The sequence below is a fragment of the Protopterus annectens genome, chromosome 6.part0, assembly GCF_019279795.1.
Source record: "Protopterus annectens isolate FY-2018-M chromosome 6.part0, PAN1.0, whole genome shotgun sequence".
In the NCBI taxonomy this organism is placed as follows: Eukaryota; Metazoa; Chordata; order Ceratodontiformes; family Protopteridae; genus Protopterus; species Protopterus annectens.
This window is the reverse complement of record NC_056737.1, coordinates 20,512,020-20,529,211: the sequence shown is the minus strand read 5'-3', so window position 1 is coordinate 20,529,211 and position 17,192 is coordinate 20,512,020. Positions and strand designations below refer to the sequence as shown.

Here is a 17,192-nt window from a genome sequence, read left to right as displayed (position 1 = left end):
CTCAGGACCTTAAATCTGGCAGCATGGCGGATAATATAGCCATTCAGAAAACTTCTCTTTCAAAAGCTGTTATGGATGTTATCTTGGAGGCCAGGAGGTCCAGTACCAGAAAATTTTATGCAGAAAAATGGAAGAGATTCTGTGCTTGGAACCAGGAACAAGGCATTGACACGTCTGTACCAAATATTCCTCTGATTTTACAATACCTAACTGAGATGCTAAACAAAGGCCTTTCTTTCTCATCCATTAAGATTCATGCCTCTGCCATTTCTGCACATTACAATACGGAACCACATATCTTTTCTCATCCTTTAATAAGGCAGTACCTCAGAGGGGCCAAAACATTAGGCCTCCAAGGAGAGCACCAATTCCGGCCTGGGACCTCAATTATGTTTTGGAAAAACTCACACTGCCTCCTTTCGAGCCAGCATCAACAGCAGATATTAAATTCTTATCCTGGAAAACAGCTCTACTCCTAGCCATAACCTCTGCAAGGCGAGTCTCGGAGTTACTAGCACTCATGGCTGTGGAACCTTTCATCATTTTTCATCCAGACAGGGTTTCTCTGAGGACAAACTCTACATTTATGCCTAAGGTGGTGTCCAGTGTGGCCCTCAATCAAACCATTCACTTGCCTACCTTTTTCCCAAATCCACAGAACAAGGGTGAGAAAATTCTGCATTCTTTGGACATACACAGGCAGTTATGCTTCTACTTGGACAGAACTAAAGCTTTCAGAAAGACTGAGCAACTTTTAGTGTCATATGCTGCAGGATCACAAGGAAAAGCTATCTCAAAACAGACACAACACATGCAACACATAGACCACATAGTCAGTGTGCCAAACAGTCACAGCCCTTAAGGCCAAACACAATGCCAGATACACTCGTCATTGGTGACTCCATAGTCAGACACACTGACGTCCCACTCACCAGATTGAACAAGGAAAAAGTCACAGTAAGCTGCCTGTCGGGCGCTAGAATCCGCCACATAACGCAAGCACTCAGGTCTCTCAACAGCAGGTACAAGTATGACTCTGTCATTGTCCACACTGGTGTGAACGACCTGAGGCACCTCCTTGGACTACATGAAAAGAGACATAGAGGAGCTCTCTGATTATGTAGCCCAGGCAGGTATGACCCTGACCTTGAGCAGTATCCTACCTTCACCAAGAATGATGCCACAATACAGAGACAAGATGATCAGCTTTAATAATTGGCTTAAACTCTGGTGTCATTCAAAGGGATCCAATATCTGTCTGCCTGGGATGACATGCTGGACAAGCCATGCTGCTTCGCAAGGATGGCTTGCACCTGTCACCCTGGGCTTCCGGATATTGGCAAAGGCTCTTGCCACCCCCATAGTGCCTTTTTTAGGCAAGGCTCAAATTCTAAACCTACCACCCTAGAACACAAAAAAAGGAAAAAAACTAAGGGTAATGCTGCTCAATGCCAGAAGTCTCAACCTCAAGATGCATGCACTTGAGGCCCTTCTCAGTATGGAGAACATCGATGTCTGTGCTGTGACTGAAACCTGGTTCAAGGCTCCCGAGAGCACCCCGGCACTATCAGGCTTTACCTCTTATCATGCGTTCCAGCCCCAAAATCTGGACAACACCAAGAAAGGAGGGGAGGTGTCTATATTCATTAAGAACACCCACACCTCAAGGTTGGTGGCAACGCACGATGCATCGGAGACCATCCAGGGGCAACTAACCATAGGCAAGACTGCTCTGCAATTTGTAGCATGTTACAGGCCACCCTCTCAATCTCAGGAACCTCACATAGCTTTCCTGAAAACACTGGAGGGGATAAATGTATCTCCAAATACCATCATACTAGGTGATTTCAACTACCTGAATATAGACTGGGATCACTACTCTAGCCCCAACAATCTAGCCCAAAGGTTCCTAGAGTTCATAAACTCAAATGCCATGGAACAACTAGTCACCATTCCCACAAGAGGAGATAACATACTAGATCTCATAATCACGAACATGGGGTCACAATGTTCAACACCGGAAGTATACCCTTCACTGGTGAGATCAGACCATAAACTAATCTCACTGGAAGTCCACATCCCGCCCCCACCTGAGATAAAGACCACCACAGTGAAGAACTTCTCAAAAGCCGACTTCACACTTCTAAAGGCTAGTGTGGTCTCTTTTATAGCCCCCGAGACTGTGGAAACCATTACTCAAGCTGCTGAATCGCTTACAAATACCTTCTACCAGCACCTACAGGACTGCATGGATCAGGCAATCCCAAACAAAACAAAGACCCTTGGTACCAAAGGCAAGCGTCCAGTTTGGTGGACCCCAGCCATAAACAAGCTCTACAACAAAAGGAGGAAGCTACTACAAGATAGAGCAAAATCCTTAAAAGGGAAAACACCCTTGATCATTATAAGTAAAAAATTAAGATCTCTCATAAAATCATCCAAGGCAAATTTTGAGAGAAAAGTCACCAAGGACTCAAAGGACAATCATAAGGCCTTCTTTAGCTATGTTAGAAACCTGGGAGGAAACTCCCAGATATGCTCAGAATTAGATCAAAATGATGTAAAAATTACTGAACCTACAGACATTGCCAACATTACTGGCTGACAGGTTCAGTGCAAACATCCCCCCCCCCCAAAAGGTGAGATATCTATACCAGAGAATTATAGCCCCCCCAAACATCTCAAAAGCCCAGGTGAGAACTGCTCTCTCCAAGGCAAAAAACACAGCATCCATGGGACCAGATGGTGTCCCCGGATGTGTGCTCCACGAACTCAATGAGGAATTGAACCCACAGTTAGGGCAGCTATTTAATCTTAGCCTCACCTCAGGATACGTGCCTAAGGAGTGGCGTACGGCAACTGTGGTCCCACTTCACAAAGGAGGTGCCTCCACCGACCCGGGAAATTACCGTCCCATCAGCTTGACAAGCTTGATCTGCAAAGCTATGGAGAGGATCATAATGGAACTCATAAATAAAGACATAGGAGACTTGCAGACTTTGGATCCGACCCAGTTTGGCTTTGTCAAGGGCAGATCATGCCTTTTAAACCTGGTGGACTTTTTCGAAACAGTCACCAAGGCCATTGATGAGGAAAAGGCAGTCCACACAGCCTACCTCGACCTGGCAAAGGCTTTCGACACAATACCCCACTCAGGTATCATTGAAAAACTCATCAGCTTAAATGTAAACCCATACGTCACAAGATGGGTTGCAAATTGGCTAAGTGACAGAACCCACAGGGTCAGAGTTGCTGGCGCCATGTCAGACTCAAAGCCTGTAACAAGTGGTGTCCCACAGGGCTCAGTCCTGGGCCCTCTCCTGTTTGGCATCTACTTTTCAGAAGTACAAGCAAACACAGGAGGATTATGGCTGACAAAATTTGCAGATGACTGCAAATTGGGCGCCATAGTTGAGAACACATCTGACACAGATATCCTTCAGAAGGGTCTTATAGAAACGGAAAACTGGTGCCAGAACCATGGCCTAAAGTTAAATGCCAAAAAATGCATAGTCATACCCTTCGGGAAAAACAAGGTTACCCCTAGCTACCATATAGGCGGCAACCCACTAAGCACAGAAGAGGTTATCAGGGATCTGGGTACCCAGGTTGACAGTAACCTTTCATTTGATACTCACGTTGCCAAAGTAGTTAGGAAGACCTTCTACATTGCCCACCTGATCATGAAGGGTTTCGCATCTAGATCAAGGGAAGTCATCGTCCCCCTATACTCATCACTCATCAGGCCAATGATTGAGTACAATGCCCCATTCGGAATGTATCTGACACGACACCTGCAGCAACTGGAAAGGCCCCAAAAGTTCCTCACCAAAAGGATAAAGGGTCTCAAAAATATGTCCTATGCTGCCCGACTGAAGGAACTTCAGCTCTACTCAGTCGCTTACTGTCTGCTCAGAGGTGACCTGTGCCTGACATACAAGGCCATGCCAAACCTAGAATTGATGAACATGCTTCACCTCAAAAAATCTAGATCCCTCAGAACTACAAGGGCGGGAGACTTAAACCTTGACACGGTTATTAATAGGACATGCTGGAGGGACAGATTCATCACCCAGAGACTCCCTATGCTGTGGAACAAAATCCCAGTACATGTGAGGCAGAGCACCTCGCTGGCTTTGTTCAAGAGAAATCTTGACCAATGGATGGGAGATCGCAGATATACCCCAGGGATTATCTCAGTGTCACTGCTGGACAGAGGCACAGCAAAATAATGGGCATAGTATCCTCCAAACTAAAGGGGTGGCGAAAGCCACAAAACTCTGGCTAGGCTTATAAATGCCCTTGGGCAGATAGCCTAGTATGAACCTATGAACCTATTTCTAAATGGATAGGCCATTGCATCCGTTTGTGCTATTCCCAACATGGCAAATCAGTGCCTAAGGGCATTAGGCCTCATTCCACCAGAGCAGCAGCCACTTATGCAGCCTTCCTCAGAGGAGTACCAACCAAAGAAATCTTAGAGGCTGTAACTTGGGAGTTCAGTGCACACCTTTACAAAGCACTACCACTTGCCTCTGTACTCTAATCCAGAGCAGGCTTCGCCACTGCAGTTCTGCAGGGCCTCATAGCTTCTCCTAATCCTGTTTAGTCCAGCCACCCATCCTCAGCTTTGGGATTTGACCCAAGAGTAATGACTGCAACAGTGAAACACGATGAACATAGTACAGTTATGTACCTACCATAAATGTAGATGTTTGAGTGTATTCACTGTTGCAGTCCAGGTTACCCACCCACCATCCCCCTTCTCTTTGCTGGGACTTAACTGCACTTCTCTATCCTATACAACCTTTTTGGTGTATTTGCTTGCAGATGAAGGGAATGTTATTTTTGTGCATGCATTTCTTATTGCTATATTTTTCAGCCTACCTATTTGGGGCACCTGACATCTGGGGCAAGAAAAACTGAAGAAAATGGCGTTGGCTGCATCTTTTATACCCCTGGCGCACTGACGTCAGGGAAGAGGCGACAGCAACTGACGCTGGACCTAGACTTTGGAATTCTGGCTGACTGCGGGTAGCCTGCCAGCAGGATAACCCAAGAGTAATGACTGCAACAGTGAATACACTCGAACATCTACATTTATGGTAGGTACACAACTGTACTTTGTGTACACTTAACATAAATGTAGATGTTCGAGTGTATTCACTGTTGCAGTCCTGGTTACCCTCCCTCCAGCCCCCTGACTTTTCTTGACTGTACCTTTCCTTCTTATTTGGATTATATTATTTCATGTGTATTTGCTTTTTGCTGGGGGTGTTCCATACCATATAATTGCTTCCTATTGTGGGGGGCACCTGACATCTGGGGCAAGAAAAACTGATGTAATGGCATCGGCTGCATGTTTTATACCCCTGACGACATGGAAGAAGCGACAGCATCCAACTTAGAAGTCCAAAGACTCTGGTATTCAGGCCGGCTGAGGGCTACCTACAGGCAGATAACCCAAATGTGATGACTGCAACAGTGAATACACTCGAACATCTACATTTATTGTAAGTGTACACAACTGTACTTTTCTTTATGCATCCCGCCTTCCTTCTCATTCAGAAAGTCTTGCTGAAAATTCAGCAGGACAAACTGAAAATCTTTATTGGTGACTCCCTTTTTTGGCGAAGACAGCATTGGTTCCCTGTACTTCCGCAACTAGCCAAGGGCCATAGTCACAACTTCTCATCAGTTGAATCTACTCACACAGGACAAGGGATACCTGCTTCAACCACATCTGTCAACATTACAACTGACCTTGTGGGCGATCAACTTCTGTCCCTTGCACACACCTTTTCTCACAGGACGTGCTTGGGATTTTGTAGGAGGCCAGGAAACCCAATACTAGGAAATCTTATATTTCCAAATGGAGATCATTTTCTGTCTTGTGCCTGCATAGAAGTCTAGATCCACTTTCTGTGGATATTCCAATAGTACTGTCTTACCTGTGTGAAATGCTTAAATGTGGCTCATCGTATTCCTCAGTCCACTGTTCAGCTCTTTCTGCTTGTCTGCCATTATCACTTCCTTTAGCTTCTAGATTGGAGGTTAAACCTTTCCTTAAAGGCGTCCTCCCAGGAAACCAGTTCCACCTTCTTGGGACCCTAATTATGTCCTAAAGAAGCTAGCTCTGGCTCCTTTTGAGCCCACACTTTCGCCTTTCTAAAGTTTTGCACTTGGAAGATTGTGCGTCTAGTTGCCTTGACTTCTGCTAGGAGGGTCTGTGAGATTCAGGCTTTGATGGCATTCCCCACCTTTCTTGGTTTTCCACAAGGACAGAGTTTCCTTGTGAATCATCCCATCTTTCATGCCTAAAGTGGTGAATGAGATGTATTTTAATCAATCTATCCAAATGCCTAGCTTTTTTCCTTCTCCTCAGTCCTCTGTTGCATAGTCTAGATGTACATATTCAACTTAGATTTTATTTGGACAAGACTAAAGCTACCAGGAAGTCAGATCAGCTTTTTGTGTCCTTTCATCCCAGTGCTCTGGCTTTACCTGTTTCTAAATAAACAATTTCATCTTGGATTTCTAGGGCTGTTGTGTTTTGTTTTGATTTTCATGGTAAGTCTCTGCCTACATCTGTCAGGGCCCATTCCACTAGATCTGTTGCTTCTTCAGGGGCTTTCTTTAAGGGTCTGGACACTAATTCCATTTTTAAGGCTGCTACTTGGTCTTCTGTGCACATCGTTTACAAACATTACAAGTTGGACACTATATCTAGGTCCAGAGCGGGATTTGCTAGAGCTATTCTCCATGGTTTTTGTGGATAATTCTTCCTTGCATCCTTCCTCTGCTCCTTCAGCTCCCAAGGTTCCAACTAATCTATGGCACTCTCCCATATGTAAAGAATACTGCAACACTGAATAGAAGAATATAGAATAGTTGTGTAAAATCTTGCCATAACCATAGATGTCCTTCTCTTCTATGTTGCAGTATTCTGTCCCTCCCACCTTCCCCCTGCAAAGTCTCACTTCCCAAGATGACTTATTGTTTTCCTTGGGACTGTTCCTCATGGGGCATCCTTGTTCCAAGGATGCTACATGCGGACATCCTTTTATGGCTGACATTGTCGGAGCATACGTGCGACGTCCCTCGTACTGGTAGTAGCTAAAAGCTTTTGTATACTGGCCAGATATCAGGTCGTAGGGCGAAAGACAACCCATATGTAAAGAATACTGCAACACAGAAGAGAAGGACATCTATGGTTATGATATGATTTTACAAAACTATTCTTCTTCCAGACAGTTGTCTGAGCTTCAAGCCCTTATGGTTAGTCCTCCTTTTTTAGTGTTCCATAAGGACATTGTGTCCATTCGTACTAATCCTTCCATGATGCTCAAAGGAGTGAAAGAGTTGTCTCTTAATCAGTTTATTCATTTGCTCGCTTTTTCTCCTTCTCCGCAGTCTGCTGGTCTGAAGGTGCTGCAGATGTTGGATGTGCATAGACAACTCAGATTTTATTTGGATAAGACTAAGACTGCAAATCTGATCAGCTCTGTTTCCTTTCATCCTAGATCCTTAAGACTGACTGTTTTCAAGCAAATTGCGTCTTTTTGGATTTCTAAAGCCATTTCTTTTTGTTATACCTTCCATGGTGAGAACCATTCTTCTTCTGTTAAGGCTCATTCTACTAAGGTTGTGGCTTTTTCTGGTGCTTTTTTCAAGGATTTGAACACTTAACTGTATTCTTGAAGTAGGTACATGGACTTCTGTGCATATGTTTACCAAGCACTATAAGTTGGATGTGATACCTAGAGCTAGAGCTGGCTTTGTTAGGGCCATTCTTCATGTGTTCCTAGAGAGCTCTGCTGGTCCAGCCTCTTCCCTCTCTCTTCTTCCTGAGCATTTGCACTCTCCCTGTTGTAATGAATACTGCAACAGTTAAATGGAAGGACATAGTACAGGTTGTATAAAATCTTAGCATAACTGTCGAAGTCCTTCTCTTCACTGTTGCAGTATTCACTCCCTCCCTCCTCCACCCCCCCATGGTTCTTTTCTCTTCTGGATGTACTGGTTACCTCTTTTTACCTGGGCTGGCGTTCCTGATGGGGCTCACAGTTCTGTGGATGGTATGTCTGGATGTCACCTTTACGCCTTATGCTATATGTGAGGAGCATACATGTGACATACTGCGTACCTTAAAGCAACCAAAAGGCTTTAGTATGCTGGCCGGACATCGGGCTGCCCTTATTTATTTATTTATTTATTTATTTGACATTTGTTAACAAGGTTAGTCCAACTGGGCAGAAGCCCTTATTCAAAGGAGGCCTGAGGAGAAAAGCTTCAGTAGTAAAGACAGTAAATAACATAGTAAATTAATTGCAGAGAACTAAGATTTTAAAGAACAGAATAGGCTAACTGTAAATAAGATCAGTTATTACAGGTGAATAATATTGTATAAAGAAAAAAGTAAGCTTACACAGTACAAATTTGTAAAAGTAAGTCAGGTAAAACAGTGAAATGAGTGTGTGCAATATGTAAAACATAAGTGTGCAGTCACTTACAAAGATAGGATGATAGCTGAAGGATGAATAAATGAATGAAGAGGTCACCAGCTAGGAAAAAGAAATAAAGTAGAGGGACATAGAGAAGTTATAGTATAGAATGTAGAGACAAGAAGACCCCAGGTAGGAAGGAGTTATAAAGGAAAGTCGGACAAAACACTATGGTGGTAGAAGCTAAGAGGACAACATACTGATTAGTAGTGTTATTTTGTTTTATAGAGTAAGCAGCATGGGGGGGGGGGGGAGAAGGTAGGAATTATGTTGGGTCATTACAAAAGCACATAGGGCCACCCTTGACAGGGGATGAACATTGTAATTACTGCAACAGTGAAGACAAGGACATCTACCGTTATGGTAAGATATTAACAACTGTACTTTATTGGTGCATGATCTGAATTAGTTATTGGATGTGTGCCAAAGCTTTTAACTAAATGCACATTCCTGTGAAATAATTATTGTCTAGTCCAGTCCAGTTTTTGTACCTTGGGGAATAATATGTAAATTCTCTTAGAGATCCTAGTACTGAATTCATGTCTTTCATACCAAATATTTTCATCAATTTCTTCAGAAATCTGCCCTGCTTTGTTATATTTTCCCTTCTAGGTCCCCCAGATACATCCTCACTGTTGCATGTCAGATTCCAGTCCCACCTGTAAGTAATATTCTGTGCTGAAAGCTGATTATTTCTCCCTAAAGTTTCTTAAACTCCATAATAGTAGGTTTTGGTGGAATATAAATACATGCCAGTGTAATCTTCCTCCCTTGCCAGTAGCCCCTTAGTACCACAAATCTACCATTACTATCTTTTATTTCCTCTTCAGTCACCATTGGAAGTTCTCTAGCAATTAGTGTAAGTACCCCCTTTACCTTTGTCCTCGATAGTCTGCTGAATGTCTATCCTGAAATCCTTTCTTTATCAAATTCATATGCTCATTTCTTTCCAAGTGTGTTTTCACTCTGCAATTATTAATATAATTCAGTACTTTTTCCTTTTTATCTATACCTGTGAGGCCATTCACATTCCAAAATAACATGGTTTAGTGGTTCCAGCTTTTGTGTTATATGTAATTACTAATGTTTGGTAGGTTGATCTTTTATGCAGTTGTTTCTTATCTTCATTTAAATCTAGGTCATATTTTACACGACTTTTTAATTTAATGGAAACCCGCAAATAAAAAAAACAAAAACACCCCCAGAATACCCCCATAACCTATTAACTTAATACAAACACACAAAACTATGTACATGTTCAAATAACAAAATTTAACCCTACTGATAGGAACATTTGTCCCAAGTTGACATCTGCACATACAGGCAAAATCTAACCTAAAATTGTTATCCATGCTAAGATATGTTTATTTTTCTGTTTGTATTTGTTTTCTAGGGTTGAGCACTGATTTCCATGGACATTTTTCAGACTAGGCCTGAGAGTGGTGTCTGATTAAGTGTCTTGCTCAGGGTCACACAGTTAGTCAGTGGAGTCTGGGGGAATCGAACCTTGCACTACTGGACCTCAGGAAACAACTCATTAATAGCTTCTTCATCCTTTAAGCCAAATTTCAGATTATTACACCCTGTTCTTCTGCTTAAAGTAATTAATGTCTGTTCTTGTCATATATTTATTCCCCTCACATTCAGAAAACATTACATTTTAGCCTTAAGAAAAGGTGCACTGGCTATCTTTAAATAAAAAAGTCCAATATACCTTCAAGGGGGTTAACTGGGAAACCAAAAGCAGCAAAATTCTTGAGTAAAAATCAAGGAGTCCCAGAAACAAAGCTGTAGCACACTTTAATAAAAAACGATCTTTGACAGTAATGTAAGCGCTTTCGCACCGAGGCGCTTCTTCAGACAAATAACATCACCATAGTACACATTTATGTAGTAAAACCAACAATCAATTATTAAAATAAGCAATTATCACTTAAGTAAATCCCTTGATTTTAAAATGGGTTTTAAAGAAACTCTGTCATTAAGACCTGGTTTCCTTTCAGCACCAAGCCTCAGAATCCACTGAAGTTCTCTCTGTTCAGTGTAACCCTTTAGATCACCACCTCTTAGATTTCCAAATACTGCCTCTGTTACTTTAAAGGCAAAATTGTGTGTCAAACCTGAATCTGACACATGTTTAGCCAAGGCATTTGTAACATCACACTTTTTATAGCATAAACTGCCCATGAATCCTCTCAAGGAGCATTCTGTTGGTTTTCCCTGTATAGTAACTGTTACAGTCTTTACATGTAGCTAAGTAGACTAAGTTCTTGTCTTGCAGTTAGCATTAACTTTAAAGAAAAAAGAATGTCCAGAAACAGGATGTACAAATTCATTAGAGCCATCTAAACACACACACAATATCTACAGCTGCCACAGGGACGGGTCCCTGTAAAAGACTGTGGTCGTGAGGACTCATTATAACTGTCTCTATAACAAAGGCATCTTTTCAAAGATTTCTTGTTTTTATAGCTGAAAAGGGGTTTCTCTCCTATCAAGTCTCTAATATGGGAATCGGAGGTTAAAATGTCCCAATTTAAATAGATTACCTCATTGACTCGTTTGATGTCACTAGCATATGACAGGGTCAAGGGAATCCGTCCACTGCTTTCGCGGACCTGAACTCATATCAAAACAGTCACTATCATCTGAAAAATATGGCTTAGCCCTTCCCGCCCTAATGCTCCTGACTTCTTTTGTCATTGTCTCCACTTCGATATCACTATAGCCTCTAGTTAAAAACTCATTTTAGAGTGTCCCCAAATCTGCTAGAAAACCTTCTTCTGTGTTGTTCAATCTTGACATTCTCATACATTGTCCCTTCAGAACATTCCTATATACATGTGCAAGATGCATGGTATTTCACTGTAGTAATGTGTTCTGTCTACTAGATTTCCTAAAAAGCCTAGTTGTAAAATTGCCTGTAGCATCCTTGTTAATCTTAACATCCAAGAAGACCACTTCTTCAAAAGATACGGAAAAAATAAACCTTAAAAAAGGGGTAGCATTGTTCAAATAATCCAAGAAATCATTCAGATGTTGGATGTCACCCTTCCATAACAATATGACATCATCAACAAATGTACTTTAAAATTAAACTAAAGTATTATAGTGAGTGTCAGAGATATAATGTTCTTCCCAATAAGCCAGTATCATATTGCCGTAGCTATTGGCACATGACGTGCCCATAGCTATGCCCTTTTTCTGTAGAAAGTATGCATTCTGAAACATAAACACATTGTTTTCAAGAATAACTTCCAAAAACAAACATAAGATCAGTGTGTTTCAAATCATAACCACTGTGCTTTAACAAATATTGTTTGATCATAGTGATGCCATCTATATTGGGAATACAAGTAAACAGGGATTCAACATCTAAGGTCACTAGCAGACATTGGGAGGCAACCTCACTGCTATCATGTACAAAAGCATAGAATTCCATTAACAACTGTCTAGTATCATTCAGCACTGTTTTAGCTTTCAAAAGTACTGGTCGAAGCTGTTTATCGACATAGATTGAAAAAGGTTCAATCGACCACTTCCTTCCAGACACTATAGGTCTAAAAGGAGGTTTGACCATGTCTTTGTGTATTTTAGGGAGTCCTTGAAAAACCGGGACAACTGGATGTTCCACATTAAGGTATTCTGACAAGCTATCAGTGATGAAAAAATTCTGTACACAATCATGTATAGTAAAAAACACTGTACACTGCAAATCCCAAATAAAATCTTGTTCAACCTTTTCATAAACATTAGTATCTAATAACATTTGCATCAGAGAATCTACATAAAAGGCTCGATCCAAAGTAATGGTCGCTCCCCCCTTGTCTGCCATTTTTATAATGATATTAATATCATCCTGTAAAGTCTTCAAAGCTGTGCGTTCTGACTTACTCAAATTATAAAACACATGTCCCCGGTTAGCCAAGTCTGCTGCAGGCTTATTACTGAACAATTTGAATAAATCCTGCTCACACTTGTTAATTAAAACTTATAAAGCTGAGTTAAGTGGAGGTTGAAAAACACTCCGTATTTTAAAAGGTAAAGATGTGGAAAGATCAGGAACATTATCACGAAAATATAACTTAAGTGCTACATTTCTAGAAAAGAGTCTTAAGTTAACCATAACATCTGACAATTCAGACCTCTCAGCCAGTATAAAATTAAGGCCATGTTGTAGTAATGTCAATTCAGTTTGAGACAGTAACTTTTTAGAGAGATTCAGAATGAAGGACTTGTCGTTCTGCTCCAAAACTGTTTCAGAGTATGTGTGGCATCTGATTGCTGGCGTCCCCTCTTCCTCCCTCTGTTCAGCGATACATCTCGTTCTCTTTCTCCTGTCCTCAACTGCTTCACAGGAAGTGGTAACTGCAGTTCCCCAAAAACCTGTGATGTAGAAACGTTCTTCCTCCTTACATCGGGTATAGAAGGTTGTTTATACATTCCTTCTGAGACTCCCTTCTTGTCATTTCTTGATTGGGGGCAGGCAGGGTTCCACTACTAACAGAAGCGGATCCGGAAGGAGCTGCTGGATTGTCTGTTGTTACATCAGTTACTAGTTCTCTAACTGACTGAGTAGCTACATTAACAGATGTTGCATTAATAGCATTCTGCCTAGGCCACATAAACACATGACCATTAGTAAAGTCTGAAATATCACTATTTAGTTTCTTTATCTTTTGCATTTTGAGACATGACTCATAAGCTGAAACATTACCTATTATTTCATCAATAGCAGCTAAACAAGCATCACGATCACAATTATTTATAAAAACTTTTCCGTTCTTCTATCGCTGTTAATAGTTCACTCTCAATAGGTGTAAAAAAGCCTATTAAGAGATGGATATAGGCAAAACTATGTTATAAATTCAGGTGTTGCCGTTTAGTAAGTAATTCACTGTAGCTATCTCCGTTGGAAGGCATAAGCATGACCCTCAAATCTTTGGAGATCACTATGTGTTGCAAACAGGCTTCCATGTGTAGCCTCTGCCACTGGAAGCATTTTAGTTTATAAAGATCATTCTCCAATGACTTTAAATCCACCGGTGAGGGTAACAAATCATTAACATTGTTCAAAGTACTCGTGTTGGAACCATTAGAATTAAAACTGACATTCAACAGCGAATTTTCTTCCATCCGTAACAGTCTATTTAACCAATTATTGCCGGAATGCTTACCGGCATTATTAAGAGCAGAATCAGTAGCAGCAATTCTATTAGTGCCTTCAGCCATATCCCCCAAGGAGGAAAAACAGCAGCAATTCAAAAAAGTCCAATATACCTCCAAAGGGGTTAACTGGGAAACCAAAAGCAGCAAAATTCTTGAGTAAAAATCAAGGAGTCCCAGAAACAAAGCTGTAGCACACTTCTTTAATAAAAAACAATCTTTGACAATAATATAAGCGCTTTCGCACCAAGGTGCTTCATCAGACAAATAACATCACCACAATACACATTTATATAGTAAAACCAACAATAAATTATTAAAATAAGCAATTCTCGCTTAAGTAAATACCTTGATTTTAAAATGGGTTTTAAAGAAACCCTGTCATTAAGGCCAGGTTTCCTCTCAGCACCAAGCCTCAGAATCCACTGAAGTTCTCTCTGTTCAGTGTAGTTCTTTAGATCACCACCTCTTGGATTTTCAAATACTACCTCTATTACTTTAAAGGCAAAACTGTGTCAAACCTGAATCTAACATGTGTAGCCAAGGCATTTGTAACATCACACTTTTTATAGCATAAACTGCTCACGAATCCTCTCAAAGAGCATTCTGTTGGTTTTCCCTATATAGTAACTGTTACAGTCTTTACATGTAGCTAAGTAGACTAAGTCCTTAGTCTTGCAATTAGCATTAACTTTAAAAGAAAAAAGAATGTCCAGAAAAAGGATGTACAAATTCATTAGAGCCATCTAAATACACACAATATCTACAGCTGCCACAGGGACGGGTCCCTGTAAAAGACTGTGGTCGTGGGGACTCATTATAACTGTCTCTATAACAAAGGCGTCATTTCAAAGATTTCTTGTTTTTATAGCTGAAAAGGGGTTTCTCTCCTATCAAGTCTCTAATATGGGAATCAGAGGTTAAAATGCCCCAATTTGAATAGATTACCTCATTGACTCGTTTGATGTCACTAGCATATGACAGGGTCAAGGTAATCTGTCCACTGCTTTGCGGACTTGATCTCATATCAAAACAATCACTGTCATCTGAAAAATATGGCTTAGCCCTTCCCGCCCTAAGGCTTCTGACTTCTTTTGTCATTGTCAACACTTCAATATCACTATAGCGTCTAGTTAAAAACTCATTTGAGAGTGTCCCCAAATCTGCTAGAAAATCTTCTTCTGTGTTGTTCAATCTTGACATTCTCATACCTTGTCCCTTCAGAACATTCCTATATACATGTGTCGGATGCATGCATGCACTTCCAATATAGATTCTTTTAAACAAGAAACATCGTTATTAAGTTGTCACATTTGACATATGCAATCATACATTTATAAAAATGAAAACAAACCATATTGACATAATTTTAATTGCCAACATTATACATCACTTATAATTTTATTGCCAATCAGACATTACATAGCTTATTCAAATCCTGCGTTCTTTTAAACTTTGTTCCTCCTCTGCATATATTGTTCCCGCAATTCCCATTTTTTACTATGTGATTTGCTCCTACCCTTTTCTACAGATCCCTGTTCCAGTTTTATCTCTGTTACTATATTCTCTGCTTCTAGTAAGGTTGGTTTAGACATTGGTTTCCATTTTCTAGTAATTGTCTTTTCAGCAACCACCATAATTAGACTCAGCAAGGCTATACTATGTATAGGCAGCTAAGATTCTGATTCATACCTCAAAAAAATAATTTCCTTAGCTACACCAATTTATTCACCCAGTATCTCTGACAGAGTAGTCTGCAGAGAATCTTTAAAGTCTGCCAACTCATTACACTCCCAAAAGTATGTTCCCATTTACCTCTTTCTTCCCCATCACACCTCCAACATTTGCTGTCTTCCAGAGGAAAATATCTTTGAAGTCTACTTGGGGTATAAAAATAGCTATGTAAACACTTCCAAGCAAAGATCCTAAGTCTTCTAGACTTTGTTCCACATTTGCGAGACATACATATATACCCCATTGTTTCTTTGTGAATTGCGTATCCAGTCTCTCTTCACAATCCTTTCGTATCTCCTCTGATTGAGTCTTATAGTTATCATACAATATTTTGTAGGCTGTACTAATATTTCCTTTTTTAACACCAACTTCAGTTCAAGATTCTGCTAAAAAACTCTACTAATGCTGGTCTTTCGCTTTGAATCCTCTTTTTTTTCCCTCTTTGCTTGTACTCTGATATCAGTTCTTGATAGGGAAGGCAGTCTCTGTTCTGCAGCCCAAATAAATTATTGGCCTGTTCCCATGCTATTACCTTTCCCTCTAATTATTTGCTAATGATACCTAGGTTCTTTTATCAGTTTTCTCCGATAAATGCCAGCCTCCCTCTTACCTGTTGTGTTCATCACTAATTGCAGTCATCCCTATCGGCAGATTTTCCATTCTCCATTCTCATGTTGGCTTGGTTCTTTGAAATGTTTTTGCTACTTTATAAATGTAATATTCTGCAAAGTTATTGTTGTTCTCCTTAAGGCTCTGCATCCAAAATCCCAGTCTCTCCTTGTTTCTTGAGCTTCCCGTCTGTTTCATCATCATCCCTTTCTACTTTGAATTATAGGTTTCTGTTTGTAGTATGTATGGGAGCCTTAACTGTGTAGCTCTGAAATACCCCTTCAAATCTGGTAATCCCAAAATGCATTCTTCAGTTGGAAGAATCGGCTCATCTCACTTGACTCTTGCCATCTTCCCCTTCCAGTTAAAATCCTTCAACTCTTTATTAATTCCTATCCACAACTTCTCCTCTGGTTGATAAAAATATGTCTGACGTGAATAAAACTAAAGGGACTAAAAACATTTTAACTGCTTGTATCTTGCTAATCCATATCCATATAACAGACCTTTCAGTTTCTCAGTTTTTGTATTGTATTTAGTCTCTTCCCACATAGCCTTAGCTGCCACACTAGAATCCATTTAATCCATACTCGTAAGAACTTAATTTTATCATTTCACCATAAATATAGATATTGCTGAACCAGTTTGCGTGTGGTACACAATTTACAGCTATTGCCTTTGTTTTAGCTTCATTAATTTTAATTTTGTATCCCAAAAAGATTTTCAACAGCCTTAAAATGTTCCACAACAATGAAATGTCGTTTTCTGATTTTATTAGGTATAAAAATATTACCATCTGCAAATCGAGCCAACTTTTCTTGTCTACCATACCAATTATGTCCTTGAATTTCTGAATCTCTTATTTTCTTCACCAGTGGTTCTAACTGTGACGCCCGTGCCCTGGCCCAGCAATCAAGAAGCCTCAATCCTCACCACTAAAACAATAGAAAGAATGTGCTAGTCCAGCCATAATGACTCCAAGCTCTGGAGATCAAAAGAACATACAAGACATACTTTTAATTTCAAAGAACAGATGTGAAATGCTTTATTTTCTTTACAGCAGGTGGCAATGTTGCTACAATCGTGAAGTTCAAAATTTTTTACAGTATTTTCTTTCATTTAAGAAACGAGCCTGTATTGTACATGGGTCTGTATCAGAGCATCGAAGTTTTAAAACTT

The 17,192-nt window shown here is 40.4% G+C and overlaps 1 protein-coding gene across 3 annotated transcripts in view; it reads left to right on the top strand.

Moving 5' to 3' along the window:
• SCFD1 (sec1 family domain containing 1) overlaps nt 1–17,192 on the top strand; it is a 3,579,547-nt gene that overhangs the window by 490,412 nt on the left and 3,071,943 nt on the right. The gene's annotated exons all lie outside the window — the stretch shown is intronic.